This window comes from Musca domestica, unplaced genomic scaffold (assembly GCF_030504385.1).
Source record: "Musca domestica strain aabys unplaced genomic scaffold, Musca_domestica.polishedcontigs.V.1.1 62, whole genome shotgun sequence".
In the NCBI taxonomy this organism is placed as follows: domain Eukaryota; kingdom Metazoa; phylum Arthropoda; class Insecta; order Diptera; family Muscidae; genus Musca; species Musca domestica.
In genome coordinates this window covers 3175284-3195520 of record NW_026712369.1, presented here as the reverse complement: position 1 = coordinate 3195520, position 20237 = coordinate 3175284, and the positions used below count along the sequence as shown (strand labels likewise).

Here is a 20237-nt window from a genome sequence, read left to right as displayed (position 1 = left end):
TTTTGTTTTTTTTTTTTTGTTTCACTATATATTTGAAACCAATCTTTTTTCGTCAACACTATTGAGAGCTATTCATAACACCAACAACAACAACAACAATTTTTAACCACAGCAGCCTTTGAAAAGAGCAGTTTTACTTAAAACATGTTTTAAACCAATCTTTTGCGCAAAGCAAATAAAAAGCTTTTTTTCTATAGCCTCTAACTTAAAGAAAATATTATCTGCAAAGAGTATGATATGCCGGAGAGTCACTTGTGGGTTTTCATAATGAAAACGAGAGTGATTTTTTTCCTGCAACAAAAAAGCTTTTATTTCGTATACGTATACGAATGAGAGTGTCACACGTATAGTATCGGTGTATATATGTGAGTTCACCGATATGTTTACACAAATTGTCAGGGTATTGGTGTTGTGTGTAGCCAGCGAGCCGTCCAACCATACGTATAATGAATGTGACTTTTTAAGGAACTGTAAAATTTGGTTTGGCTGTTGTTTTGCATAGCTTGTGGATTTACAAATCGTATGATATTCAAATAGTTTGAAATCTGGGTTCGTTGCTGGCACATAAGTGAAGGAGTTTTTTTTTTGATATTGCAGAAAAATAGAAATAACATAAAATTGGAATAAAATGCAATAAAATTCCAAGTCGTATTTTAAAAAAAAAAAATCAATCCTGGATCATCAGCTTAAAAATCGTGGACTTTTTGAAGGATATTTAGGGATATTTTATTTTTTTTTTAATTATTCGAGCTATAATTTTGAATTTTATGGAAAAATAAATAATAATAAAATAGAGAAATAAAAAGAATTTATAAAAATAAAATTGAGTTATAATCGCGGATTTTGAAAGAATTTTTATGATGTATTTTTTTCTGACGTAGTTTTGCATAGCTTGTGGATTTACAAATCGTATGATATTCAAATAGTTTGAAATCTGGGTTCGTTGTTGGCACATAAGTGAAGGAGTTTTTTTTTTTTTGATATTACAGAAAATTAAAAATTAAAATAAAATTGGAATAAAATACCATGGACTAATAGTTGTATTTTTAAACAAATTTTCAATCCTGGATCTTCAGCTTAATAATCGTGGATTTTTTGAAAGGTATTGAGGGATATTTTATAATTTTTTTGTTTAGAAATTATTCGAACTATAATTTTGAATTTTATGGAAAAATAAATAATAATAAAATAGAGAAATAAAAAGAATTTATAAAAATAAAATTGAGTTATAATCGCGGATTTTGAAAGAATTTTTTTGATGTATTTTGTTCTGATGTAGTTTTGCATAGCTTGTGGACTTACAAATCGTATAATATAATACAGTTTGAAAACTGTATTCTGTATTGCTGGCACATAAGTGGAGTAGTTTTTTTTTGACATTACAGAAAATTGAAAATTAAAATAAAATTGGAATAAAATGTATTGTATTTTTAAACAAATTTTCAATTATGGATCATCAGCTAAATAATCGTGGATTTTTTGAATGATATTGAGGGATATTTTATAATTTTTTTGTTTAGAAATTATTCGAACTATAATTTTGGATTTTAATAAAAAATAAATAAAAATAAAATTGAGAAATAAAATTAATAATAAAATTGGGTTTTAATCGTGGATTTTGAAAGAAAAAAATGTGTATTTTCAAGGACTACCAAAGGTATAAATGTGCGTTTTAGCTAATATTTTTCATAGATTACAAAAGCAATTATTATTAGTCCAATATAATGTCTATCAGAGCTAAAATTTGTTTTAGTTTTACCGAGTATTTTTCCAAGAATCTCAGATCTTTAGTTTCGTATTTTTTTAGTATAAATTCACAGACCTAGCGAGCAATAACTGTGGAGGTCTCAAAAATAATTTTTATGGACTATCAGAGAGCTATACATATTTTTAAAGAATATTCCTATGGATTATCACAGCCGCATGGTCATGGATCATTAAAGAAGGGCTCTACGAACCACAAATATTCAAATGACTCTCTTTTGTATTCATCAGAATGATTTTCTATGCAGCCATATTTATGGATATAAAAAAAATATAATAAAAAAAATAAAAATAATTCAGAATGGTTTTCTATGGATCTAAAAAAAAAATTGGAATATTCTAAAAAATATTTTTTCATGGATTAAGATTCAGAGTCAAAAACGTGGAGTCTAATAGTGAATTTATATTATTATATATATATATATATATATGTATATATATATATGGATATATAATATATATATATATATATATATATATATATATATATATATATATATATATATATATATATATATATATATATATATATATATATATATATATATATAAATATATATATATATATATATATATATATATATATATATATATATATATATATATATATATATATATATATATATATATATATATCCATTTCGCGTTTTATTAGGTTCATGAATATTCAAAATGTTGACCCTTTGTGGGTGAGGTAACAGAAGGAGTTGACCCAAATGCCCCATCTTCAAAGCAGATCTTGTGTTAGTAGAAATAGTGGCTTGTGTGTAATATGAAGAGAACCGGATGCTTATTTCGGATTTTATCATCGTTTTGGTTATTCAAAACTTTTATTCTTTGTGGAGGGAGGTACCGTACAGGGACGGACATGAAACGGATTTAGTGCAAAGAGACCTAGGGTCCGAAACTGTTATTCCGATGAGGCACGTTTTGGCCGTATCAAATGATATATCCTCTCTGTAGCCATATGGCTGAGGGTATAAAAACTGCTAGATATATTTTTATACCCTCCACCTTGAAAGGAGGATATATTAACTTTGTCACGTGACGTAGAGCGTCAAAATTTAGCAGAGCATTTGGTATTGTGTCTAGGATGGTTGGTATTGAAAATGAGATATATCGGTCCACGTTCTGGTATAGTCCCCATATAACGGTACCTCCCGATATTCGGTATTTTGATGATTTTTGCCACATTTTTTTACGGATTTGTCTGAAAATTGGTATTTGTAGGTCATAACGGGTCCCTGTACGTGTGGCAAAACATTGCATGTATAGGTCCTCGTTTTGGTATAGCCCTCATATAAAGGTACCTTCCGATATTCGGTATTTTGATTATTTTTGGCACATTTTTCACGGATTTGTCTGAAAATTGGTATTTGTAGGTCATAACAGGTCCCTGTACGTGTGGCAAAACATTGCATGTATAGGTCCTCGTTTTGGTATAGCCCTCATATAAAGGTACCTCCCGATATTCGGTATTTTCATGATTTTTGCCACATTTTTTTTACGGATTTGTCTGAAAATTGGTATTTGTTGGTCATAATGGTTTCCAGCTCTGGTGGCGAAACATTGTATGTATGGGTCCATGATTTGGTATAGCCACCATATAACGGTACCTCCCAATATTCGGTATTTTGATGATTTTTGGCACATTTTTTTTACGAATTTCTCTGAAAATTTGGTAGTTGTAGATCATAATGGGTCCCAGTTCGTGTGGCGAGTCATTGTAATTATAGGCCCACGGTTTGGTATAGCCCCCATATAACGGTACCTCCCAATATTCGGTATTTTTATGATTTTAGCGGCATTATTTACCGGAATTGTTTCAAAATTGCTATTTGAAGTTCGTAAAGGATACTACAGCCTATGGCAGAAAATTGTCTGTGCAGGTCCACGTTTTATAACCCCCATGGTACTACATTATAAACAGATCTTTATTTTCAAGTTTCGCATTTCAATATTGTAATTGCTTATGACAAAAGTAGCCTATTCAGGTCCACGTCGTCATATAAACCGTAAAGTAACGGGTACAGTCGGTATTTTTAAGATTTTAACAGAATTTTTAACGGATTTTTTTTTTTTTTTTGAAAATTGCAAAATTTATACCAGTTGGTGGAGGGCATTCAAAATTCGGGCCGGCCGAACTGACAGCTTTTTTACTTGTTTTTAATTATCCGAGATAAAATTGTGGAATTAATAGATATTTTTTGAATATAAATAAAATTGTTGATGCCGGAGTTATAATCGTTGATTTTGAATGGAAAAAATAGAATTTTTCAAGGACTACCAATGGTATAAGTGTGGGACTTTGAGTTAACTTTTTTGTGGATAACAAGAGTAATTTTTATGACTTCAATAGAATGACTATCAGAGGTAAAATTTTGTTTCGATTTTACGGAATATTTCTCTGAGAATTTCAGAGCTATAGCCAGGAATTTCTAAGCATATTTTTTAACAGATATCGCTGAGCAATATTTCAAAAAATATTATTTATGGGTTTTTCAAGAATATTATTTTAGGACTATCAGAGCTTTAACATTGGATTTTAAGGGAAGGGAAAATTATACTTTATCGAGTATTTGTGATATAATTTTGGATTTTGAAAATATTAGTGAACTTCTTAAATCCAGATTTTGAGAATATATTTTCATGGACTGCCAGAATCATAAACATGGAATCTCAGCGTGAATTTATAACGAAGATATTCTCATAAACTAGCTTATATTTTTACCTGTAGTTGCAGAGCATATTGTCTGTCAGAACTATAATCGTTGATTTCTTTGAAGAATGTTCTTTTTTATTTAGGAATATTTTTTTTGGAATATTTGCGATAAATTCTAGGTTTTTAAAATCATATTTTCTATGGATTCGTAGAAACATAACCGAGATTTTTTGCAGAATATTTTTCCAAACACTTGCAGGACCACGACTATGGATTTTTTAAAGAATATGAGAGCTGTGATCTTGGGTTAAAAAAATATATGTGTAACCATTAGCTTTTTTGGTATTTTCTTTCCTGGACTATCAAATATATACGCTAGGACACTTAAACTCGTGCATTTTTAAAGAATATTTTTTATGACTATCAGTGCTAAAACCATGGAGTTTGTTCGTAGATTTTTAAAGAATATTATAAAGAAATCTTTTTGATGAACTAATCTTGAATTTTTAAGAAATATTTTTTCGTCGACAATTTTTTAATTGTCTATCAGAGCTTTATATGTGAATTTGCAAAAAAAAAAAAAAAAAAATAAAAATAATAATATATGGATCTATATTCGTGAAAATTTGAAGACAATTTTTTCATTGTCTATCAGGGTTTTACTTATATTTTTTTTTAAATTTTTTTTTAAGAAATTTTAGCAACTTGTAGCAATTTCAAAATTAATTTTTTATTGAAAATTATTTTTCATAAAATATTTTTTTTTTGTTTTTTTTTTCGACGATTATATAATATCTTAAATATTTCAAGAATTTAAGTAAGAGATCAATTATACCACAATCACAAAAGTTAAAATTTTTAAAACCCAGGCCTCTTTAAACCAAATTCGTTTCAGGACGTTTAGAGTCGATCTAGAGTTGTCCGTCCGTCTATCTGGCTGACCGGTGCACACGATAACTCTTATGTGATTGGATCAAAAGCATAGTACATCGTAATATTATTGTCAAACTTAGATCGAGTTCGGAGATGGGCAATATCGGTCCACTCCTTCCGGTACATACCCCACAAAATGCAAAGGAAATAGTTTACCTCATGGAAAAAGAAAGAAATGCCCAATTTCGTTTAAATTTTTCAAATCCCAATATTTGTATGGGGTACGAAAATGGACAATATCGGTCCACTCCACTCAAGTACCTCCCCCACAAAGGGTCAACATTTTGAATAATCTTAAATCTTATAAAATCTGAAATAAGAGACCGATTGTCTCCAATTTTCACACATCCTAATATTTGAAGATAGGATACCACATTTTCTGGTACCTACCCCACTACGGTCAAAATTTTGAATACCCATGAAGCTCGTTAAACGCGAAATGGAGACCTACTTCCTTTAAAACTACGTAACATAACATCCGAATTAAGCATCCGATTCTCATCAAATTTCACATCATCATACCTTTATGCACACAAAATCTGGTCTGAAGATTGGATGTATCTTCCGAATTTTTCTGGTACCTCCCCTGCAAAGGGGTCGAAATATTGAATAACCAAAAGTTTCAATGCGAAATAAGCATTCGATTTTTTCTTAACTTTGAACATTCCAATATTTCTACTAAAACAAGATCTGCTTTGGAAATAGAATATATCGACCAACTCCTGCGGGCCCCTACTTAGGGCTCAACACTATGAATAATAAAATGATCAAAATAAAGGTGTTATAATTTTGAATAGTCAAAACTCTCATTAAATGCGAAATAAGCATTCAATTCATTCACACATCCCAATATTTAATTAGCATAAAATCTGTTGTTAAATAGTAGATGTCGGCCCACCCCTTCTGTTACCTAACTCACATTTGGTAACAATTTTAAATATCACCATTCTCAAATTTTCTTGTAACTTGGAAAAATGTCTTTAAAAAAATCCACGTTTATTGCTGTGATTGTCCTTGGAAAAATCTTGTTAAAAAATCCACGTTTATTGGTCAAAGGGTCCTTGGAAAAATGTCTTTGAAAAATCCACGTTTATTGCTGTGATTGTCCTTGGAAAAATTTCTTGAAAAAATCCACGTTTATTTATTGTTCTGATGGTCCTTGGAAAAATTTCTTTAAAACATCCACGTTTATTTATTGTTCTGATGGTCCTTGGAAAAATTTCTTGAAAAAATCCACGTTTATTGCTTTTATTGTCCTTGGAAAAATTTCTTTAAAAAATCCACGGTTATTGCTGTTATTGTCCTTGGAAAAATTTCTTTAAAAAATCCACGTTTATTGGTCTAGGGATCCTTGGAAAAATTTCTTTAAAAAATCCACGTTTATTGGTCTAAGGGTCTTTAGAAAAAAGTCTTTAAAAAATCCACGTTTATTGCTGTGATTGTCCTTGGTAAAATTTATTTAAAAAATTCACGTTTATTGCTGTGATTGTCCTTGGAAAAATTTCTTTAAAAATCCACGTTTATTGGTCTAAGGGTTCTTGGAAATATTTCATTAAAAAATCCAAGTTTATTGATCTAAGTGTCCTTGGAAATATTTCTCTAAAAAATCCACGTTTATTGGTCTAAGGGTCCATGGAAAACTTTCTTTAAAAAATCTATATTTATTGTTCTGATGGCTTTTGGTTTTTTTTTATTCTAAATCCTTAAATCTGATATCCCCCTAAAATCAATCAGTATTTAGAGAATGAAAAATATTTATTCATAATTTTTGCAAAAAAAATTATTTTCCTATAGTCATAGATTTGTCTATAGATTACCAAGACCACCTATAACTGTCGCCAATGGATGGAGATTGTGCAATGTGTGAATACACTTCTTTTTCTATGTTTTCTTTAATTTTTGTTTTACAAAACTCCAACAATTAACATGTCAAACTGTCTGATTATTATGGTTACATCATTTATTGTTATACAATTCTCCACAAGAGAAAAAACGCATAATATTGGTTACAAATAAAGGATCCCGCCATACAACGTTCACCACAAGTATCTTCATAATTTTTTTCGGATTGCATTTCATTTATGCAGAAAATCCAATTAGATCATCGTTTGCGGCTATTTGTGTAACAGCATAGGCAGCAGCAACAGCAGCAGTGATTCCCGCTAATTACTTTATTAAAGACATGGGATTACATTTGTGTCGACAACAAAATATATGGCAGATGAACTGAAGCGAAAACAATTTTAACACGGGGTAACAATTTTAGGGGACAAATAATAATAATAATAATAATAATAATAATAATAATAATAATAATAATAATAATAATAATAATAATAATAATAATAATAATAATAATAATAATAATAATAAAATAATAATAATAATAATAATAATAATAATAATAATAATAATAATAATAATAATAATAATAATAATATAATAATAATAATAATAATAATAATAATAATAATAATAATAATAATAATAATAATAGTAATAATAATAATAATAATAATAATAATAATAATAATAATAATAATAATAATAATAATAATAATAATAATAATAATAATAATAATAATAATAATAATAATAATAATAATAATAATAATAATAATAATAAATACATAAAATAAAAAACCACTTTAAATTTCTTAAAAAGAAATAAATAATGAAAATATTGCTCAAAATATATTTTTCTAAAATTTATTTTTTAAACTAATTTTAAACATTTCTCAAAATAAATTTTACAGATATTTATTTATTAAAAATTAATAATGTTTTCATGATTTATTTTTTGTTGCCCAGTGTAATTTTCGAAAATGCATTTGAAGTAAATTGACAGTTTTAGTGGCATACATTGGGTGGTTTGTGGGAGTTGTGTTGCTATGTGCAAATGTTTTATAACAAATCAAAAATATGTTAACATCTTCTCATATTACGAGAGGGTGGCACTATACACCAGTATCTTTAAATGCAACGCCAGGTTTTGTTATATTTCCATTTTTGCAATTATGTAAGACAAAAAAAAAAAAATAATAAATAAATAAATAAAGAAAAAACTCAAAGTAAAAATGTAGACTAATTTAATCCTATCAATCATAATTAAAAACAAGTAAAAAGCAGTAAGTTCGGGCTGGAGCTCCACAAAGAATTTGGCAATTTTCAAAAAAAAAAAAGAAAAAAAATTCTCCTTTAAAAATTCTCTTAAAATCTTAAAAATACCGAATGTTGCTGTTATGTTAGGGTCTATACGACGACACGGACCTGAAAATGCTGTCATAAGCCATTAGAATATTCAAATGCGAAACTTGAAAAAAAAATCGGTGAATAATGTAGCTAAATTCATCAAAATGCCGAATATATTGAGGTACAATTATATAGGGGGGGTATACGAAGACGTGCACCAGCACAGAAAATTTTATGTTAGAGGCTGTAGTATCCATTTCGAACTTCAAATACCAAATTTGAAACAATTTAGGTGAATAATGTCGCTGAAATCATCAAAATACCGAATATCAGGAGGTATCGTTATATGGGGGCTATACAAAGACGTGGACCTGCAGAGACAATTTTTTATCATAGGCTGTAGTATTAATTTTGAACTTCAAATACCAAATTTGAAACAATTTCGGTGAATAATGCCGCTAAAATCATTAAAATACCAAATATTGGAATGTACCGTTATATGGTGACTATACGAAGGCGTGGACCTGCACAGAAAATTTTCTGTGATAGGCTGGAGCATCCACTGCGAACTTCAAATATAAAATTTGAAACAATTCCGGTAAATAATGTCGCTAAAATCATCAAAATACTGAATATCGGGAGGTACCTTTATATGGAGGCTATACGAAGGCGTGGACCTGCATAGACAATTTTCTGTCAAAGGCTGTAATATCCATTACGAACTTCAAATACCAAAATTGAAACAATCTGGTGAATAATATCGCTAAAATCAGCAAAAAATCGAATATCGGGAGGTACCGTTATATGGGGGCTATACCAAAACGTGGATCTACATGGCTCATTTTCAATACCAAAAGTCCTGCAGATATAATATACATTTAAGTAAAATATTATCAATCTACTTCATCTCGCTCGGAAGTTAGAGCGATTTCCACAGACGTACAGACAGTCGGACGGACATCGCTAAATCGACATAGAATTTTATGCTGATCAAGAACATATATAATTTGTGGGGTCTGATATGTATATATATAGTATTTCCATACTATGGTTGTGGGTATAACAAGTTAAGAAGTATCAGTCGGTTATTGTTCATTTTGTACCGGACGTAAATAAATATGATATAAATATTGCGAAGTGCCAGGTTTGGTTACTTTTTTCACTTTATATGAGATTTGTGATAATTTTTAGAAAAGGTTAAAATTTGCGTGAGGTACCCGACCCAAGTATTCCATTTTCATACCTCATATAATACTGATAAAAACAATGGTTTGAGCAAAATTACAAGAATATCGATCCTTTGCTATCCAATTTTATGCGAAATTATAAATTCCATATTCGTTTCAGAAAACTAAGTTTGAGAGAAATATTCAGTTCAAATATTCAGCAAGTTGTAAAGATTCGCAGATATATTTCATCTTCGTAACAGATCTTGTGTTAGCAGCAATGTATTCAAAATTTAGACTCTTTGTGGGGGAGGTACTAGAAGGGGTAGACCGATATATCCCATATTCACAACATAGCTTGTGTTGCTTATAATAGGAAGTGTGAAATATGACGAGAACTGAATGCTTATTTCGGATTTTATAATCGTTTTGGTTATTCAAAAATTTGACACTTTGTGGGGGAGAACCAGAAGGAATGCACTGATCTTTCCCATCTTTATTACAGATCGTATGTTGATGAAAATATTGAGATGTTCCAAGTCTGAATGGAATTGGGTGTTAATTTCTGGTTTTATGAGCTTCATGGACATTCAAAATGTTGACCCTATGTGGGTAAGATACCGGAAGGATAGGAGTATGTATTCCATTTTCACACAAGACCTTGATTTAATTAAATTTTGCGATGTGCGTAATTTGAAGGTTCTTAAATAACATTTTATAAGAGTTACAAGCCTTTGTGGGGGAGGTACAGGAAGAAATAGTTTGATCTCTACCAACTTCATAACAGATCTTGTGTTGATGAAAACCATGAGGTGTACAAAATCTGAATGGAATCGGAAGTTAATTCCGCGTTTTACGAGCTTCATTGATATTCAAAATTTTTACCCTGTGTGGGGGATGTACCAGAAGAAGTGGGCCGATATATTCCATCTCCATAGCAGATCTTGAGTTGGTAGAAGTAAGTGGATGTGTGAAATATGAAAAAGTACCGGGTGCTTAATTCGGATTTTATGATCGTTTTGATTATTCAAAATTTTGACCCTTTGGTCCGATCTCTACCATCTTTATAACAGATTTTGCATTGATGAAAATATTGAGTTGTGCCAAGTCTGAATGGAATCAGATCTAAATTTCGTTTTTTATGAGCATTATGAATACCTAAAATTTTTACCCTTTGTGGGGAAGGTACCAGAAGGAGTGGATCGATATCTTCCATCTTCACACCAGACCTTGGGTTAGTAAAAATATTGTGATGTGTGTAATTAGAAGATATTCGGGCTCTACATCACATTTTTTAAGAGTTAAAATTGTTCAAAATTTTGAAGACTTAAAATTATTCCAAAAAAAATTTGGTCCACTCCTTCAGGCACCTCCCGCAAATAATTCGAAATTTTCAAAAAAAAAAAAAAAAATATATATATATTTTCCTGCACAGAAGGAGAAAGGATAATCCAGTTTTGCGTTCTTTCTCCTTCTGTGCAGGTAAATATGTTTTTGAAAATTTCGAATTATTCGGGGTAGGTGCCCGAAGGAGTGGACCAATATTGCCCATCTTCGAACTCGATCTAAGTTTGATAATAATATTACGATGTACCTAGTTTGTATTAAATCGGATATTCCCTTCGAGAGTTATGGTGCGCACCAACCAGCCAAACAGACCGGCAGAGAGACGGATGGGCGGACATAGCTAGATTGTCTCCAAATGTCCTGAAACGTATTTTGTCCAAAGAGACCCAGGGTCTAAAACTGTTGTTTCGATGAGGCACATTTTTGCCGTTGAAAATGGTATATACCCTCTATAGCCTCTATATATGGCTGAGGGTATATAAAATGGGTTAAACATTCGATAACTCTAAGAGATGTTAAACATCTAATATGAGTTTCAAAACTAAAGGGCTAGAAGTCTCGTAAGGTGTCCTTTATATAGACGATCTCTTACCAGATTTTAAAGGCCTATTAATGATTGAATCGAAGATTTTTGAGAAGACTTCAAGAGAGAGTTGGAGGACATGTAAAAGTGATTTTCTATAAGTCTTCTCTAGATAGAGAACCACCAACATGTATTCTGTTGATAGAAGAGCTCCTACGGATCAGATAAATTTCTACTCCGTCTTCCAGAATGTTATACCCCCAATAAAAACCTTTCACATTCCTTTGTTTTGATCCATGTTAAATTCTTGTTTCTTAATTGCTATTTAGTTTGTGCTATAAAAAATATATAAAAATAATAATAATACTTATTTAAATAAACTTTTGCTCCAATATGAATGATATCAAAACAAAAGACTTAAGACACAAGAAGCATCACTTAACACCTTTCATTCAATTCTACTGGCTTGTGCTCTTTATATATCATATTCTTAGTTGTATAAGCATTGTATCTCTTAATAATAAAAGTCGGTAGAATCTTTGTTTCGAATTTTTTATTGACCTAATGATTTTAAAATTGGCAAAAAAATAAATAAATAAAAAATACTAATACATATTTACCATACAATCCATCAGTCAGTCTGATTAACAATTTGTTAAACAATTTGCTTGAGCTGAAATTAACATAAAATTAAAATTTGCATTAATTTCATTACTGAACCTAGAACCGGTTCGGCTTTATCGCCTTTATAACATTTAATTTATTTTTTTTTTTGGCAAATAAAAAAATACTTTGTCGCTGATAAATTGATTGATAGCACCCACAGTTTACAAATGTGTATTATTTAAATAAATTAATTCAGTGACACCTCTTTAGGCTTTAATTGGATCTAATTTAATCTAATTGAACTAATTTTTTCCAAGGACAATCACAGAAATAAACATGGTTTTTGAAAGAAATTTTTTCGAGGACAGCCACAACAAAAAATTGTTTTTTTCAAGGCCCTTTCGGCTGATAAACGTGGATTTTAAAGAAATTTTACCAAGGACCACCACCACAATAAACGTGAATTTTTTAAAGAAAATTTTCCAAGAACAATCACATCAATAAACGTGGATTTTTTAAATAAATTTCTCCAAGGAAAAACACAGCAATAATCGTGGATTTATTAAAGAAATTTTTCCAAGGACCATTAGACCAATAAACGTGGATTTTTTAAAGAAATTTTTTTCAAAGGACCAATAGACCAATAAACTTGGATTTTTTAAAGAAATTTTTCTAAGGACAATCACAGCAACAAACGTGGATTTTTTTAAAGAATTTTTTCAAAGGACCATAAGACCACTAAACATGGATTTTTTAAAGAAATTTTTTCAAAGGACCATAAGACCACTAAACGTGGATTTTTTAAAGAAATTTTTCCAAGGACAATCACAGCAATAAACGTGGATTTTTTTTAAAGAAATTTTTTCAAAGGACCATAAGACCACTAAACGTGGATTTTTTAAAGAAATTTTTTCAAAGGACCATAAGACCACTAAACGTGGATTTTTTAAAGAAATTTTTTCAAAGGACCAATAGACCAATAAACATGGATTTTTTTAAGAAATTTTTCCAAGGACCATTAGACCAATAAACGTGGATCTTATAAAGACATTTTTCCAAGGACCATTAGACCAATAAACGTGGATTTTTTAAATTAATTTTTTTAAGGACCGTCAGACCAATAAATGTGGATTTTTTAAATTAATTTGTTTAAGGACCGTCAGACCAATAAATGTGGATTTTTTAAATTAATTTTTCCTAGGACCGTCAGACCAATAAATGTGGATTTTTTAAATTAATTTTTCCTAGGACCGTCAGACCAATAAATGTGGTTTTTTTAAATTAATTTTTCCTAGGACCACTAATCTAAGATTTTGTTATTTAATTTAAATGGTTCCTTTGAAAAACTTATTGCTGTGATTGTCATTGGAAAAATTTCTTTAAAAAATCTACGTTTCTTGCTGCGATTGCCCTTTGAATAATTTCTTTAAAAAAAATCTAGGTTTATTGCAGTAATTGTCCTTGAAAATTTTTCTTTAAAAAATCTACGTTCATTGGTCTAAGGGTCCATGAAAAATTTTCTTTAAAAAATCTACGTTCATTGGTCTAAGGGTCCTTGGAAAAATTTCTCTAAAAAATCTAGGTTCATTGGTCTAAGGGTCGTCGGAAAAATTTCTTTAAAAAATCCACGTTTATATATATCTGGGAAAAATTATTATTTAAACATCTATGTTTATATTTTTCTGGGAAAAATTATTATATGAAAATCTACGTTTATATTCTTTGAGAAGAAAATATTATTTAAAAAAATCCACATTTATATTTATCTTGAAAAAATATTTTTAAAAAAATAAACGTGGATTTTTTAATAATATTTTTTCAAGGTAAATATGTATGTATATGTTTATTTGGAAAAAATATTATTTAAAAAATCCACGTTTATATTTATTTGGAAAATATATTATTTAAAATTCCACGTTTATATTTATTTGGAAAAAATATTATTTAAAAATTCCACGTTTATATTTATGTGGAAAAAATATTATTCATAAAATCCACGTTTATATTTATTTGGAAAAAATATTATTTAAAAAATTCAGGTTTATATTTATTTGGAAAAAATATTATTTAAAAAACCATATTGATATTTATTTGGAAAAAATATTATTTAAAAATTCCACGTTTATATTTATCTTGAAGAAATATTATTTAAAAAATCCACTTTTATACTTATTTTGAAAAAATATTTTTAAAAAAATCCACGTTTATCTTTATCTTGAAAAAATATTATTTAAAAAATCAACGTTTATATTTATTTGGAAAAAAATATTAATTAAAAAATCCACATTTATATTTATGTGGAAAAAATATTATTTAAAAAATCCACATTTATATTTATCTTGGAAAAAATATTATTTAAAAAATCCACGTTTATATTTATTTGGAAAAAAAAATATTATCTAGCAAATCCACGTTCATATTCATCTTGAAAAAATATTATTTAAAAATCCACGTTTGTATTTATCTTGGAAAAAATATTATTTAAAAAATCCACGTTTATATTTTTTTTTGAAAAAATATTATTTAAAAAATCCAAGATTATATTTATCATGAAAAAATATTATTTAAAAAATCCACGTTTATATTTATTTGGAAAAAATATTATTTAAAAAAATCCACGTTTATATATTTTTTGAAAAAATATTATTTAAAAAAATCCACGTTTATATATTTATTTGGAAAAAATATTATTTAAAAAATCCACGCTTATATTTATTTGGAAAAAATATTATTTAAAAAATCCACGCTTATATTTATTTGGAAAAAATATTATTTAAAAAATCCACGTTTATATTTATTTGGAAAAAATATTACTTAAAAAATCCACGTTTATATTTATTTGGAAAAAATATTATTTAAAAAATCCACGTTTATATTTATTTGGAAAAAATATTATTTAAAAAATCCACGTTTATACTTATCTTGAAAAAATATTATTCAAAAAGTCCACGTTTATATTTATTTGGGAAAAAATATTATTTAAAACATTCTCATTTAATAAAAATATGTTCTTTCATTTTCAAATATATTTATTATTTTTTATTTAATTTTTATTAAATAATAATTGAATTTGCTTTGCCATTTGTTCATCCATGGGAAAGTAAGGAAATATTATGTGCTTTGATTGATAGACAGTTTTTGCAAAGTTTGAAATAAAAAATAGGCTAAACATATGATGTAATAACTGAGACGACGGCATATGACTTTTACCACTCAAAAACATGTGGCATATTTAGCAGCTACTACCTGTGTGATGATGGCATATTAACCATTTCCATTTTCTATTTGCGAAGAGGGTGATATCCAATTACATTGATATTTAAAAGGGAGGGTGTTTGTGTCTTAAGTCTTTTGTTTTGGGGCCAACGAGGGAATGTGAGTGTGTGTGAATGTCTGTTTGTTGTGCCGTTCGTTGCTCAATTTGTGTATGGAGTCGAATAAATCACAAATCAACAACGACAACAATCAAAAGTCTTATTTTCACACGTTAATATCGTAGCAAAAAAACTGATTTTTAAAAAGACGACTTAGAGATGGCAAAAGATTGAAGATTGGACAGATGAATGAATAAATGGAGGGATGGATGGATATGTGAATATGCAATGTGCTGGGAAATAAGTTGCTGTTTTTATTTATTAAATTAATGGCGAACCATAATACCCACACTTTTTTACAATAGAGGGTGTAAACTACACTAATAAGCCACCCAGTATAATTTTAAGTTTAGTTTAAAGACGAAAAAAAAAATGAAAAAAATAAAAAATACGACAGCAGAAGAGAAACAAAAGTAGAACTTGCACAATATTATGATTTTCTATTACAACATTACACACACATACACACTCTCACATACATGGAGACAAAGGTAATAAGTAACAACTAAGGCTGGGTTTTGATGCTGCTGTGTTTTTTTGTCCAACCGTATTTTAGTTAGTAGCTGCATGTATTCGCAGCGACATAATTCCCAAGAAGCTGCCAGCCAGAAGTCAACAACATTTAAAATTATCATTACTGTCTGTCCGTCAGTCTGCCTGTTTGTCTTTCTGCCCAGTTGGTGTTGCTGTGTGCCTCTTGTTTTGGCAGCAACTATTGTTGCCGTCAACGTTGTAAATGGTTGTTTATTTTTCAAATGCCCTACTTGCCTAAGAGGGAGGGAAATAAAAGTTAGGTTAGTGAAAGGATTTGTAACAATTTTTTTCTCAAAAAAAAAAAAAAATATATATATATATAAATAAATAAAATAAAAATAATAAAAGAATGAAAATAATAAAATTAAATAATTAAATAATTTTTTTTCTAATTTCTTTTAAATAATATTTTTTCCAAGATAAATATAAACGTGGATTTTTTAAATAATATTTTTTCCAAGATAAATATAAACGTGGATTTTTTAAATAATATTTTTTCCAAGATAAATATAAACGTGGATTTTTTAAATAATATTTTTTCCAAGATAAATATAAACGTGGATTTTTTAAATAATATTTTTTCCAACATAAATATAAACGTGGATTTTTAAATAATATTTTTTCCAACATAAATATAAACGTGGATTTTTTAAATAATATTTTTTCCAACATAAATATAAACGTGGATTTTTTAAATAATATTTTTTCCAACATAAATATAAACGTGGATTTTTTAAATAATATTTTTTCCAACATAAATATAACGTGGATTTTTTAAATAATATTTTTTCCAACATAAATATAAACGTGGATTTTTTAAATAATATTTTTTCCAACATAAATATAAACTTGGATTTTTTAAATAATATTTTTTCCAACATAAATATAAACGTGGATTTTTTAAATAATATTTTTCCAACATAAATATAAACGTGGATTTTTTAAATAATATTTTTTCCAACATAAATATAAACGTGGATTTTTTAAATAATATTTTTTCCAACATAAATATAAACGTGGATTTTTTAAATAATATTTTTTCCAACATAAATATAAACGTGGATTTTTTAAATAATATTTTTTCCAACATAAATATAAACGTGGATTTTTTAAATAATATTTTTTCCAACATAAATATAAACTTGGATTTTTTAAATAATATTTTTTCCAACATAAATATAAACGTGGATTTTTTAAATAATATTTTTTCCAACATAAATATAAACGTGGATTTTTTAAATAATATTTTTTCCAACATAAATATAAACGTGGATTTTTTAAATAATATTTTTTCCAACATAAATATAAACGTGGATTTTTTAAATAATATTTTTTCCAACATAAATATAAACGTGGATTTTTTAAATAATATTTTTTCCAACATAAATATAAACGTGGATTTTTTAAATAATATTTTTTCCAACATAAATATGATCGTGGATTATTTTCAAAAATATTTCTTCGAAAATATATTTATAGAAAATTTTTAAAAAAACATTTTTTGAAGAGATATTTAATGGGGATTTTTTAAAAATATTTTGTTTGAAAATATAATTAATGGGAATTTAAATAAATATATATATTTAAGATATATTTAATGCGGATTTAAAAATAAAATGACTAATGGGGAATTTTTTAAAAAATATTTTTGCTAAGATAAAATTAACGGAGATATTTAAAACAATTTTTTCGAAGATACATATTATGGAATTTTTTTTTAAATAATAATTTTGCGAAGGTACATATAATGGGATTTGTTTTTTAAATAATTTTGCGAAAATATTTTTAATGGGAATTTTTATAAAAAAAATATTTTTTTGAATATATAATTAATGGAGATTTTTTTTAAAAAATATTTTTTTGAAGATATTGTTATTAGGGATTTTCTAAAATAAATTTTTTCGAGAAAAAACTTAATAGGTATCTTTAAAAAAAAAAAAAATTTCAAAGGTATAATCAATGCGGATCTTTTTAAAAAAAAAACTTTGTTAGGATTTTTGTTTAATTTTAGGGGTAGGGCATCCAATCTTCGGTGTTGCCGACAAGTTCATTTTTTATTCCCATTTTAACATTTGCAAATTGTGATGTTAATTTAATTGTCAAAAGAGTTTGTGGTGGTGGTGGTGGTACTGCTGTGGTACCCATTCGTGTTAGCTATTTGGTGTCGGCCGTTTTTGGACTGAGATGTATTCTTTGTTGGTGTTGTTGTTGTTGTTGCTGTTGTTTTATTTATATTTTGTTGCTTTGCTCTTTTTGTTTAGCTGGTTATCAAGAATGATTTATTCTGTGAATTTTGTAGTTGGTATTAGGTTTGGGGTATATTTATTTTATCTTTTTTTTTTGTTTGCCGAACATTGCAACAGATGCTATGGAAATTGTTCGGTTTGTCAGTTTGTGTTTTCGTTAGATTTAGGGTTTGTCATTTGCGTGCCACAAAAGAGGAACACCAGACACGTTAGGTGTTCACTTCCCAACCAACTACTGGTAGTTATTTATTTTTTAGTTTTGGAAAGAATGGGCGTCAGAGTGCAACGCCTTGAAGTTACACGACGGGTTTTCTTTTTGGCGAGGCCTTACATTGTTGTTGTTGTTTTTATTTTTAATCTTACCTCCAATAGTTCCGTATTTGTCAATAGTTCTTGACTTGGTTTTTTTTTTCTCAATGAATTCAACTTTACAAAGTTTGTGTTTGTCTGTCTGTCTGTCTTTCTCCCCCTCGGTTGTAACCAGATTGTGACCATTTGATTTCAAGGTGGCTTTTTGGTCTTTTGGAAGTGAATGACATATTTTTGGATTTTTTTTTTAATTTCGTGGTTTGTTGGCTGTTGTCAAAACATGAATGTCAAATGTTTTATTGTTATTATTTACATGCAATGAGTTTGGTTTTGGAGATTGTTTGGGAATGAGCCAGGTTTTCTATTGGTATTTGGTTTGAAAAAGGTCTGTTTGGGTCATTAGGGAGGGGTAATTTAAATCTTAATTAACGAAGAAGGTCATCATGGAGAAAAATGTTATTCTTTGAATTTTTCTTTAGATGGTGGTCTGCGAGGCATGTAGTTGTTGGAAAAAATTGGAAAATCGGAATATAAAAATTCGTAAAATTTATTTCAAAGCTCCAGGTTTATTGGTTTGGAAAAATTTGTTTAAAAATTCACTTTTATTGCTGTGATTGTCCTTGGAAAAATTTCTTTAAAAAATCCACGTTTATTGGTCTAAGTGTCCTTGGAAAAATTTCTTTAAAAAATCCACGTTTATTGGTCTAAGGGTCCTTGGAAAAATTTCTTTAAAAAATCCACGTTTATTGGGATGGTGGTCCTTGGAAAAATTTCTTTAAAAAATCCACGTTTATTGGTCTAAGGATGCTTGGAAAAATTTCTTTAAGAAAATCCACGTTTATTGGTCTAAGGATGCTTGGAAAAATTTCTTTAAGAAAATCCACGTTTATTGGTCTAAGGATGCTTGGAAAAATTTCTTTAAGAAAATCCACGTTTATTGGTCTAAGGATGCTTGGAAAAATTTCTTTAAGAAAATCCACGTTTATTGGTCTAAGGATGCTTGGAAAAATTTCTTTAAGAAAATCCACGTTTATTGGTCTAAGGATGCTTGGAAAAATTTCTTTAAGAAAATCCACGTTTATTGGTCTAAGGATGCTTGGAAAAAATTCTTTAAGAAAATCCACGTTTATTGGTCTAAGGATGCTTGGAAAAATTTCTTTAAGAAAATCCACGTTTATTGGTCTAAGGATACTTGGAAAAATTTCTTTAAAAAATCCACGTTTATTGGTCTAAGGATACTTGGAAAAATTTCTTTAAAAAATCCACGTTTATTGGTCTAAGGATACTTGGAAAAATTTCTTTAAAATATCCACGTTTATTGGTCTAAGGATACTTGGAAAAATTTCTTTAAAAAATCCACGTTTGTTGGTCTAAAATCCACATTTATTGGTCTAAGGATACTTGGAAATTTTTCTTTAAAAAATCCACGTTTATTGGTCTAAAATCCACATTTATTGGTCTAAGGATACTTGGAAATTTTTCTTTAAAAAATCCACGTTTATTGGTCTAAGGGTCCTTGGGAAAATTTCTTTAAAAAATCCACGTTTATTGGTCTAAGGATACTTGGAAAAATTTCTTTAA

The 20237-nt window shown here is 28.2% G+C and overlaps 1 protein-coding gene across 1 annotated transcript in view; it reads left to right on the top strand.

The window, feature by feature from the left end:
- LOC101890617 (angiotensin-converting enzyme) overlaps positions 1-20237 on the top strand; it is a 331191-nt gene that overhangs the window by 174538 nt on the left and 136416 nt on the right. The gene's annotated exons all lie outside the window — the stretch shown is intronic.